General features: G+C 52.6%; 1 protein-coding gene across 1 annotated transcript in view; it reads right to left on the bottom strand.

Annotated features, from left to right (window-relative positions):
* The window catches only part of FBXO42 (F-box protein 42), a 47,423-nt gene extending 36,959 nt beyond the window's left edge, over positions 1-10,464 (bottom strand). The window contains exon 1 of the mRNA XM_079326247.1: positions 10,327-10,464. The gene's annotated coding sequence lies outside the window, so the exon portion shown is untranslated. The remainder of the gene's footprint in view (positions 1-10,326) is intronic.
* Positions 10,465-10,723: the final 259 nt, after the last annotated feature.

Raw genomic sequence — 10,723 nt, forward strand, 5'->3', positions numbered from 1 at the left:
GAGCTGGTGTTTGAGGGACTTTTTGGTGTGGGGTTCACAGGGAAAGGGAAGCAGCAGAGTTTAATGACACCACACTTGAGGTGTATGTAGGAAAATCATCATTATTATTGTTATTATTATTATTATTACAAAACCTCATAATATAGCTCCAAGCTAAATAAAAGCTTAATACATTTTAATAAACATGCAGGAAATTTATAATGGAAGCATGAGGAAAACACTTCAACTGGCCCAAAATCCAGTGTGGTTTTGCTCATGTGAAGAACAAGTCTGAAAAGATAATTTCTGTAAGCTCCGTATTTCCCTTTCCACATCAAAAAAGACAATCCTTAAATATCATAAATGGCATGAAAAAAAAGCCAAAATCTCCACCATCCACCAATCCCTCCACTTGTTATGGATGTATTTGGGATCTGGAGAATTTCCATGGTTCTGGACAATACTATTACCATTAAAAGAGGTGGATTTGTTTCAAACCTGCCAAAATCTGCCTTGCCAAGCCCTGGCAGTGCAAGAGGAGCTGCTCAGGTGCAATAATCGCTGTTCCCTTTTCCCCGTGCTCCCGAAATCCCCTAAACTTTGTAGGAAATGAGGAGGATCTCGGGCTCACACACTCCCTCTGCCGGCCCCTGCCAAACCCTGAATTCCAATTATCCTCACCTCAGCTTTCCTCAGCAAACAAATCCTATTCCATTTGCAATCCCCAAAACCTGGAATAACCCAAGCAAATAAAAGGTTTTCAGGTGGAAAATTGAGGTTTTTCCAAGGAAAAGGGCAGCTGCTCCTCCTGGTGTAAATCTGCTGTAGGAGGATGGACTTTACAGGATAAAAATATTTATCCAAACCTGCTCAGGATGCTTTATTGGCAAGAATTCCTTGCCAGTAAGGGGAATGCCAAGCAAACACACACTGGGAGATCCTGGGAATTGCTGTCACCCCTCCCTTAATCAGGAGAGCACAGGAGCTCCTAGACAAGCTCTTGGAAAGCTGTGGGTAATTGTTTGGAGGACAGCCTCCACATGTGAGAATGTCACAGCATTCCCTGAGCTCCACAGCACCTGAGACCTCCCAAAGTCACTGAAATTGGTTCATCCGCACAAATGAAGGGAATTTGTAACAGAACTGTGAGGAAAACAGTCATTGACCTAAATCCAGCCCACTTCTGCTCCTCTGAAACATCAGACTGAAAACACAACTCCTGCATTTCTGGATTTCCATCCAGCCCAATATCCAGCTCACCTGCCCGGGTGGAATAATCAAATGAAAAATGTGGAAATATATTAGCAAAGGATTTGTTAATAGAACATCCAAACATATTGGATGCCTTAATTCCTGATTTTCTGGCAAGCTGCATTAGAGGCCTGTGGGATTGTTTGGTTAGAGTCTGCTCTCTGCACAGCAGAAGGGAGGGATGCCGAGGGCGTCTCCCAGCCACTGGTCCCGGCGGGAGCCACGGTCCCCACGTGTCCTGCAGGAAAGGCAAGTGCCAGAGCTTCCCTGGCTAGGAGAGTCCAGAGCTTCCCCGGCTGGGAGAGCCCAGAGCTTCCCTGGCTGGGAAAGCCCAGAGCTTCCCTGGCTGGGAGAGCCCAGAGCTTCCCTGGCTGGGAGAGCCCAGAGCTTCCCTGGCTGGGAGAGCCCAGAGCTTCCCCGGCTGGGAGAGCCCAGAGCTTCCCTGGCTGGGAGAGCCCAGAGCTTCCCTGGCTGGGAGAGCCCAGAGCTTCCCTGGCTGGGAGAGCCCAGAGCTTCCCTGGCTGGGAGAGTCCAGAGCTTCCCTGGCTAGGAGAGTCCAGAGCTTCCCTGGCTAGGAGAGCCCAGAGCTTCCCTGGCTGGGAGAGCCCAGAGCTTCCCTGGCTGGGAGAGCCCAGAGCTTCCCTGGCTGGGAGAGCCCAGAGCTTCCCTGGCTAGGAGAGCCCAGAGCTTCCCTGGCTGGGAGAGTCCAGAGCTTCCCTGGCTGGGAGAGTCCAGAGCTCATCCAGCTCCTGCAGCCCCACAGGCAGCTGGGGAGCAGGAACAGGGCATTTCATACCCCTGCACTGCTCAGGATGGGAGTGTCTGGCTGCTTCCTCCCCTGTCACTGGGATTGTGAACTCTCTTGTCTTTGCTGAGGATGCTTCCAGCCCCTTCCCAGTCTTATGGAACTTGGGGGAACTGAGGATTGTGGAATCATGGAACGGTTTGAGTTGGCAGGGCCCTTAAGACTCATCTCGTTCCACAGGCAGGGACACCTTCCACTATCCCAGGCTGCTCCAAGCCCCATCCAGCCTGGCCTTGGACACTTCCAGGGATAACCACAACTTCTGTGGGTACCCTGTGCCAGGGTCTTACCACCCATACTGGGAAGGATTTATCCCTATATCCCAACTGAACCTACTGGATCCTAAAGCAGGATCTTCGAGACCTTCCTGCTCCTGGTGATTCAGGCAAAGGGGGGCAGTAGGATCAGGAATCAGTGAGAGGGAAAGCAAAGGGCGCAAGCCTTGTTTCCAAAAATTCATGAAGGGCTGGATACACTACTCCTTTCAGAAACCACCAGCACTTCCAGAGGCTGAGAATGACCAGCATTCACACCTCACTGCAGTGCTGCCCACAGAACCCTGGCAAACTCTGGTGGGACAACCAGGCAGCATTCGCATGCCCAACACTGCTGCAAAGCTCAGGTTTAATGCTTCGCTGTGGGAATGAAGGATGGAGTTTCAGGAAAATGAACTTAAACACAGCCAGATCAAGGTCAGGGTTTTCCTAATGTGGATGCTCATGCTCTATCCTCTGGTTCTCCATCATGACGTGGTCTTTGGCAGCCCTCACACATCCATCACAGAATCATGGAGTTGGTAAGGCTGGAAAAACCCTACACAATCACTGAGTCCATTGTTCCCTCAGCATTACCATGTCCCCAGGTGCCCATCCTGGGACCAGCCAGGGCCATCAGCCTCTTACCCACCTGAGCATAAGGCAGTGGCAAAGGAAGAGTTGGAGGAGAAGGAGGGGATAACAACTTTATTTTTGCAATAAGCAAAGTTATTCTTCAGCTCAGAGTCACCAACCACAACCTTCCTTTCCCCAGGAAAACATACAAGTCATGAGCAGCCCCCAGACCTTGCACGCAAAGCAAAGATGAGCTCATGGCTTTCAAAAAAAGAGAAGGATATACTGGAAAAAAGCTGTTTTATTGCAGCCTGGCTGGCCAAGGTTTGATTTGAATCAATAGCCAGGGCTTTCAGATGCACTGCTGACTCAGCAGCAGCGCTGATGCAATGTTTTTGTTAGCAAGCAGGACACCAGGACATTTACTACCAGCTGCACATGGACATGATCAGGGATGAGCATCACAAACTGCCCCCCACTCCTGATGTGAACTCCTGTGACACAGGAGTGTGTCACACACACCCAATGGAATGCCCACTGGCTGTCACACACTGTCTCACATCAAACCCATCTATGCTCTACTTTCATGCCCATCCCTGCCATTCCCAAGGTGAAGCCTTTGATGGAAGCTCCCAGCCAGGCATTAACCACCCCAAGCAGTGCCCAGGAGCAGGGCTGGATCACACACAGGGGGTTAAAAAGCAGATCTGTTTGTTAAACACGGCAAAACAATATGAAAGCTATTTTCCCCTCTCTCACACAGAACAAAAGGAGTTTCCATCATAGACAGACACAACCTGAAATGCCTCAAACATTCCAGCTTCACACATTCCAGCAGTTAACCCCATTTTGCAGGTAAAGGAACAAAGGCACGAGAAACTGGGGTTAACAAACCCTCTGCAGCACTGGGATTCAGGGAGAAGAGATTTCTAGCTCCCTGTCCTGAGCTGCTGCCTCTTCAGAGCTCAGAAGGATGTGCAGACAGCTGGAAACAGATACCTGAAGGGAGCAGACAAGAAACAGGGGAAGGAACCTTTTACCAGAACCTGGGGTGCCAGGACAAGGGGAATGGCTTCCCACTGAGAGAGAGGAGGTTTAGATGGGATATTGGGAAGAAATTCCTCACTGTGAGGGTGGGCAGGTCCTGGCACAGGGTGTCCTGAGCTGTGGCTGTCCCTGGATCCCTGGAAGTGTCCAAGGCCAGGCTGGACAGGGCTTGGAGCAGCCTGGGCCAGTGGAAGGTGTCCCTGCCCATAGCAAGGGATGGGACTGGGTAGATTTAAAGTTCCTCCTAACCCAAACCATTCCATGATTCTTTGCTGCCCTAATCAAAACCTAAAAAGGGGATGGGTAGTGTGATAGTCCTGAAAAACAAACAGCATTAAGCACCTCCTTGACCCACAAAGAGGTGCTGGAGTGTGTGAAGTCCAAGGTGCTGCAATTCACGACTGGGCTTTTTTAGCAAGAAATGTGAGTTAGGGAGGGCAGACCAGCCTCTGCAAATTTCAGACTATGGAACCCTCACTGAGCTGTGCAAGGATGGAGAGAAAAACCTACAAGCCTAAAGGTCCATGGTGAGATGTTGGTGTGGGCAAAGGGCAGGGCCAGAGGCTGGGAAAGAGGGAAATATCAGCTTCACCACAGGACTCACTTTGAGGCATCCCAATTCCTTGCTCAGAATCCCAGGGAGCTGGTGTGAGCTTGGTGCTTTGCAGCCAGACACATCCCACCAATTCCCTGTCAGTGGAGCTGGGAGCTGGTCTCCTGGAGCTCCACTCCTGCTAAAGGCATTGCACAGAACCAAGCAATGTCCTCAGCTGGAAGGGACCCACAGGGATCAGAGTCCAACCCCTGCCCTGCACAGACACCCCAACAATCCCACCCTGTCCAGAGGCTCCTGGAGCTCTGGCAGCCTCAGGGCTGTGCCCATTCCCTGGGGAGCCTGGGCAGTGCCAGCCCCCTCTGGGGGAAGAATTTTTCCCCCTCTGGGGGAATCTCCAACCTAAACTCCCCTGGCACAGCTCCAGCTGTTCCCTGGATCCTGTCCCTGGTCACACAGAGCAGAAATCAGAGCTGCCCCTCCACATTTCTCCCCCAAAGCAGCACCTCAATGGGGGAAAATCCCAACCACTTCCCAGCAAACAGGAGACAGTGAGCAACAGAGAATTGCCTGAAATCTTTGAGGGAGTAAAGTAGATGGGAAGGATCTGAGGTGCAGACCAGCCCCGGGGTGGTGGCAGTGCAACCCTATTATTATTACAGAACTGGAAGGACTGCTCTGCATGACCTCAGAGCCCAGGCTTCAAAGGAGGGAGAAATGGGACTAAATCCACAGGGAATCTCAGCACAGACAGGGGTGAGGGGCTGGGAACAGCACCCACCAGGCAAACCCCAACCATAACTGAGCCAGGAAAATATAATCCAGGGATTGCATTTGAAACAGATTTCATGAGTCTGACCCACCCTATGGGCTGGACAAGGATTTGCAGTTTCCACTCATTTGAGCAGAATAAATAAGAGCATTTGTTCTTGTTTTGTACAGGATTTTCTTATTCCTCAGCTACCAGGAAAGGCAATGCATGGAGAAGGAGAAGCACTGGATACTGGGGATGAGGAAAGCAGGAGCTCTCCTTCCATCCTTTGTGCCATGCCTCAAGCCTGGCTGTTTATGGACGCTTAAATATCAAATACTAAGAAAGAGACAACAAAAAACCCACAGTCAAATCCATATTACATTAATAAGCAAATAAAAATTCAGGGAAATCGTGCAGTTTTCAAGTTCATCTCTACCATTCAATGCCAAAACCAGCTCCCCAAGATGTTTCTTTGTCACCATCCTGTCACCTCAACAATCACCATTAACTGGCACTGTTGTGAGTGGGAGAACAGGGCAAATCCCTGATCATCACATGTTATGGAACCCTGGGACCTCAAAGCATCAGGAATCCTGTTCAGAGCAGGCTACAGCATCCCCTGTGCCCCTCCCAATACACAAGTCCGTGTCTGCAGAAACCCCAAAGTCTGGGAGGTTCCAGGAATTCCCAGCAGCTGCTGGGACTGGGAAGGAAAACTCCTGGCCCAACACTAACTCTGGGAAGAGCAGGGCAGACTAAAGGCAGCTGCTCAGAGGAACTGAACACAGTAATTTCACAATGGATGCTTCTCCAGAGGGATCTGCACCTGGATCTCTCCTTCCAGGTGTTTTGGGCAGGTGGCAAAAGGCTTCAGTGTGCATCTGACACCAGGGACAAGAAAAGGCAGCGATTCCCATGGCCAGCCCCTTCCCTGGAAGCTCAGCATGAAGATAATGGCACCCAAAGCACTCACAAGTCTCTTCAAAAGCACAAATAAATCACACTGCAGGTTCTCCAGAGTGAAAAAAAACTAGCTGGAATGATTAATGTGTCCCAGATTCTCTGATGTGAGAAGTCTAGGGGTGGACAGTTCTTCCTGCAGCCACCCTGACTTCACAGTGAGATCCTGACATTTCTGAGCTGCTTTTTACCCAAAAAACCCCAAATCACTCCTCAAACCAGAGATGATCTGCTGCCCACTGAAACCTAATGGGAGCCAAAATCATGTAAAGGTTTGGGTTAGAAAGGACCTTAAAGCTCATCCCATTCCCTGCTATGGACAGGGACACCTTCTAGATTTGCTCCAAGTCCCATCCAACCTGGCCTGGAAAAAGAAGCTCCAAACAAATAAAAGCAGCTCTGCCAATTTACCTTCAGCTGCCAAAACTCCAAATTATGAAAAAACTGCACAAGCACAAGACAAAATGAGCCAGAGAAAGACTTCCAAATGAGTCTGGAACCCAGGGAGAGATGCAGTGCATTGGAATTGCCAACTGCTGGTGCCTGAACTGCATCCATGTTTCCCACAGGGGGAAAACGAGGATTCTCAGTCACAGATGTTGCAGTGGGAGTTCAGCAAGCAAAGATAAATATTTAAAGATTGCCATAGAAATAGGGGAGAGAACACAGTCCAGAGCAGCTCCTGAAACAGCAAATTCCTGACGGGAAGAGCCCTGATTCCTGCAGGTTGCTTGACACGAGCCACAGTTTTCACGTGGATGTGTCATCCCTGCTCTCTTTGAAGCAGGTGAGCTCAAAAGGAATTCTGACCTGGATTTCCCAACTCCATCACAAGCTGTGCTGGCTGCTCCTGGCAGCACAGCCTGGATGCTGCTGGGGACAGCCCAGAGAGATGCCAGTGGCACCACCTGGGACAGGGAACACGTTCTGGAAGGAGCCCCTACCTGGAGAAACCTCCCTGGAGCACACCAGCACTTCCCAGAGGCCTCTTTCCATCTCTCAACTGCATTTGGGCCAAACCTGAGTCTGGCTCCAGCTCCAACACCTTCCTTAAGCCCTCACAGCCATCTCCAGGTGATGCTGCCTTTCCAGGTCAAAGCCCAAAGTTTACCCACCTCCAGCCTTAGGAAAATCCTGAATGAATATTTTCCAACAAAGCCTGCCCTGACGGAACACACAGGGGAAAATCACTTCCCTTGGAGGTGCAGCTCTGTTTACACAGAGAGTGGGAAGCCTTTTCCAGCAGCCCTTGCTCACATCCTGTGGAAGTGGATGGGATGGAAGCAGGCTGTGCCCAAACCCAGCGCTCTCAGAAGCCCTGGGAACAGAACTCCATGGATCAGCCGCGTGCTGGGAATGCACAACCAGCCCCTCCCGCGCTCCCACTGCAAACCTGCGCTGCTGTCGCTCCTGGCAGATGTGCAGATTGCTGCATGCATTACATTTCCCAGGATTAAGGATGGGATGAGGAGCACACCCCAGCTCTCCCTGGGAACAAACACCTCTCCAGAAGGTGCCCGACGCGGTGGCTGAAAGCTCCAAATCAAAGGTCGCACACGTTCAGCAGTGGGAATACACCAACCCCACCTTCATTCCAAGCCCAGGCAGGGCAGGAACACGTGTCCTGCAGGTGAGCTTCCTTCAGGGGTTGCTCCAGCAGCCAAACACAGGGAAAACCAGAGTCCCAGGGAAAAAAAAGGCTGAACTAAACCCAAATTAAAATTTAAAATTGTACAAGCTGCCTGTAAAAACCCACGAGAGAAAATGATAAAACCATCTGGAGCCTTTCCGAATCCAATCTTCACCTGCCACCCTAGAAAGGCAATGCTGCCTGGGCGGAGTCACCTGTCAGGGAAAACTCCAGGGAACACAGCAGGAAAAAAACGCACAAACATCCCTGCCATGCCAAAACAACCACGGGATGTGGCTCTGCCGCCGCCTGAGCACGGAGACACACAACTCCTGGAGAACAGGATGGAATCCAACACGATGGAACAACACGGTGTGCAAGACAGGCACCACCCCACCCTGGAAAAAAGTGTCAAGGTTGGATGGGGCTTGGAGAGACCTGGGATAGGGGATGGTCTTCCAACCCAAACCTTTTTGGATTCTACGAAATTCTTGGAATTCTGCCCAAGATTTTGCTCCCTTCTTTCCCACTTCTGACACCAAGGAAAGCCCAAGTCCAGAGGGACACAATCTAAAAAAAAATTCTGTTTTTCAGCCTTTCTCTGGCATCAGCATAAGGAAGGAGAAATAGTGGTGGGAACACGCAGGGTTGTGGGAATGAGGAAATCTCCCACTCTGGCTCTTGATCTCCAGAAGGGCTGAGCCCCAGCTGCGGGGCTATGTCGCGACACAAAGCACATTGTCAGGACACCGCAGCACTGCCCCCGAACCGCGGCTTCCCTGGGAGGCTCCGCTCCTGAAGGACAGGTGGGGAAAGGCCCCTTCCCACCCAGGGAGCGGATTTAGGTCAGCAGCTCCTCCACGGGAATTCACTGCAATTCCCATCCCTTTCAGTCAAGGGGAAGAGTTTCAGCTGCTGACCCGAGCCGGCTCCCAGGGATGATTAAAGCCATCCCAGTACAAACGACATTCCCGGCGATCCCGGGGTTATCTCCCATCCCCGTTCCGCAGACGAGCATTCCCGACTTTCCTTTTGTTCCAGCTCCGAGCATTTCTTGGAGTCCCGGTCATTAACAGCAGGACACCCCGGTCCTGCTCCCGGCTCCTCCTGCCCCACTGGAAAATCCGACTGGAAAACGCGACTGGAAAAGCCGAGAGGCTCGGGAGGATGAGCTAATGCTCCAGCCGAGCCCTGCAGCGGCTGCACAGCCCAGCCCCGCCGCGACAAGAACGCGATCCCGAACGAAGCCGTTCCCAAAGCGCCCACAGAGACCAGCAGCGGAGACAATGGCGAGCGACATCCCAAAGCCCCCGGAGGTGCCGAGCTGGGCACCTCGGCTGCTCCCACACCGCGATTCCAGGACACAAATCAAGGGATTGACACACACCCGGCATGCGGACCGAGGGGAGGTGCGGATTCACACGGACAACGAGCGGAGACTGAGCCTCACCTTTGTTTTCACACGTATCCAACGCCAGCTGAGCTTTTGGCGGCACCCCCAGCACCTCCCAGCCATGTCTGCCCCACAAAGAAACGTGTTCCCCCCTCAAAAACCATATTTCTCCCCCTAAAAAAAATATGTTTTCCCCCACAAAAGCTGTTTCCTCCCCAGAGAGCCATGTTCTCCCCCTGAAAGCCGTATTTCCCCCCGCTTTCCCCCAGCCCCGGCACTGCCAGCTGTGCCTTGGCACTGCCCCATGCCAGCACTGAATTTTGGGGAAACAAGGCTTTCAGGGGGAAATAGTGTTTTTTTTTTTTTTTTTTTTTTTTAGGATGGGTTTTTCTTTTTTGTTTTTTTGGGGTTTTTTTTTTTGTTTTTTTTTGTTTTGTTTTGTTTTTTAGGGAGGAGGGGATATGGGTTTTTTTGAGGGAAGGATGGAGCTTGGGGTGGAAACATGGCTTTTAGGGGAGCAACATGGCTATTCTGGAGAAAACATGGCTTTTAGGAAGGAAAACAAGAGGTCTTAAGAAAGAAACGTGGCTTTTTGGGAAAAACACGTTTTCTGGGGAAACATGGCTTTTAGGGAAAACACATGGCATTTCTGGGGAAATACGAGGTTTTAGGGAAAGTCTTTTTTGAGGGGAAACATGGATTTTAAGGGAGGAAACATTTTGGGGAAGAAACATTGCTTTCAGGAAGCGATGCTTGGCTTTTTAGGAAGGAAACACGGCTCTCAGGGGGGAAACACGGCTTTTTTAGGGGGCAACACGGCTTTCAGGGAGGCAGGCTTTGCCTTCTTCCCACCCTGAGGGAGCCCCCGGGGCCGCCTTCCCCTCACACCCCGGAGCTGGGAAAGGGCTTCCCCGCTCCCAGAAGGGGCTACAAGCTCCCCATGGGCTCTGCCTTCCGCAGCGTCCCCTCAAAACGCTGTGAGGGGCTGGGAGAGGTGCTCCCTCCACCCTCAGATACGGCCCCCTCCCCACCAGGCCTGTCCCGCCCCGAGGGGCCCGTCCCGCCGCCCCGCTCCCCCGGGAAGGGCCGCGCCCGGGAAAGCCGCACCGCGGCGCCGCTCTCACCTGCCGCCGGGCCGGGCCAAGCCGGGCCGGGCCCTCAGGGCTGCGGGCGGCGGAGCCGCTGCGTCGCCCCGGTGACGGCTCCGACCGGCGCCGCCATCTTCCCTCCCCGCCCTCCCGCCGCTGCTCCGGCCGCGCCGGCCGCGCACTGCGCAGGCGCGGGGCCCGCCCCACGCATCACGTGATGGTGGGCGGTGTTATGGTGTCGCCATGATGGGAAGGTCAAGTCTTTCTTTCCCGGCACTGTGCGGGTGCCGCCATGTTTAGACGGTCTCGCCATCTTGGGAGAGGCGGGCGGGCGAGGCTGCCATGTTGGGGAGGTCGGCGCTGAGTAGGAGGCCGGTCCCTGTCCCGCTCCCTCATCCGGAGCCCCGTGAGGCGCAGCTGAGGCGCGGGAGCC

This window comes from Erithacus rubecula, assembly GCF_903797595.1.
Source record: "Erithacus rubecula genome assembly, chromosome: 24".
Classification (NCBI taxonomy): Eukaryota; Metazoa; Chordata; class Aves; order Passeriformes; family Muscicapidae; genus Erithacus; species Erithacus rubecula.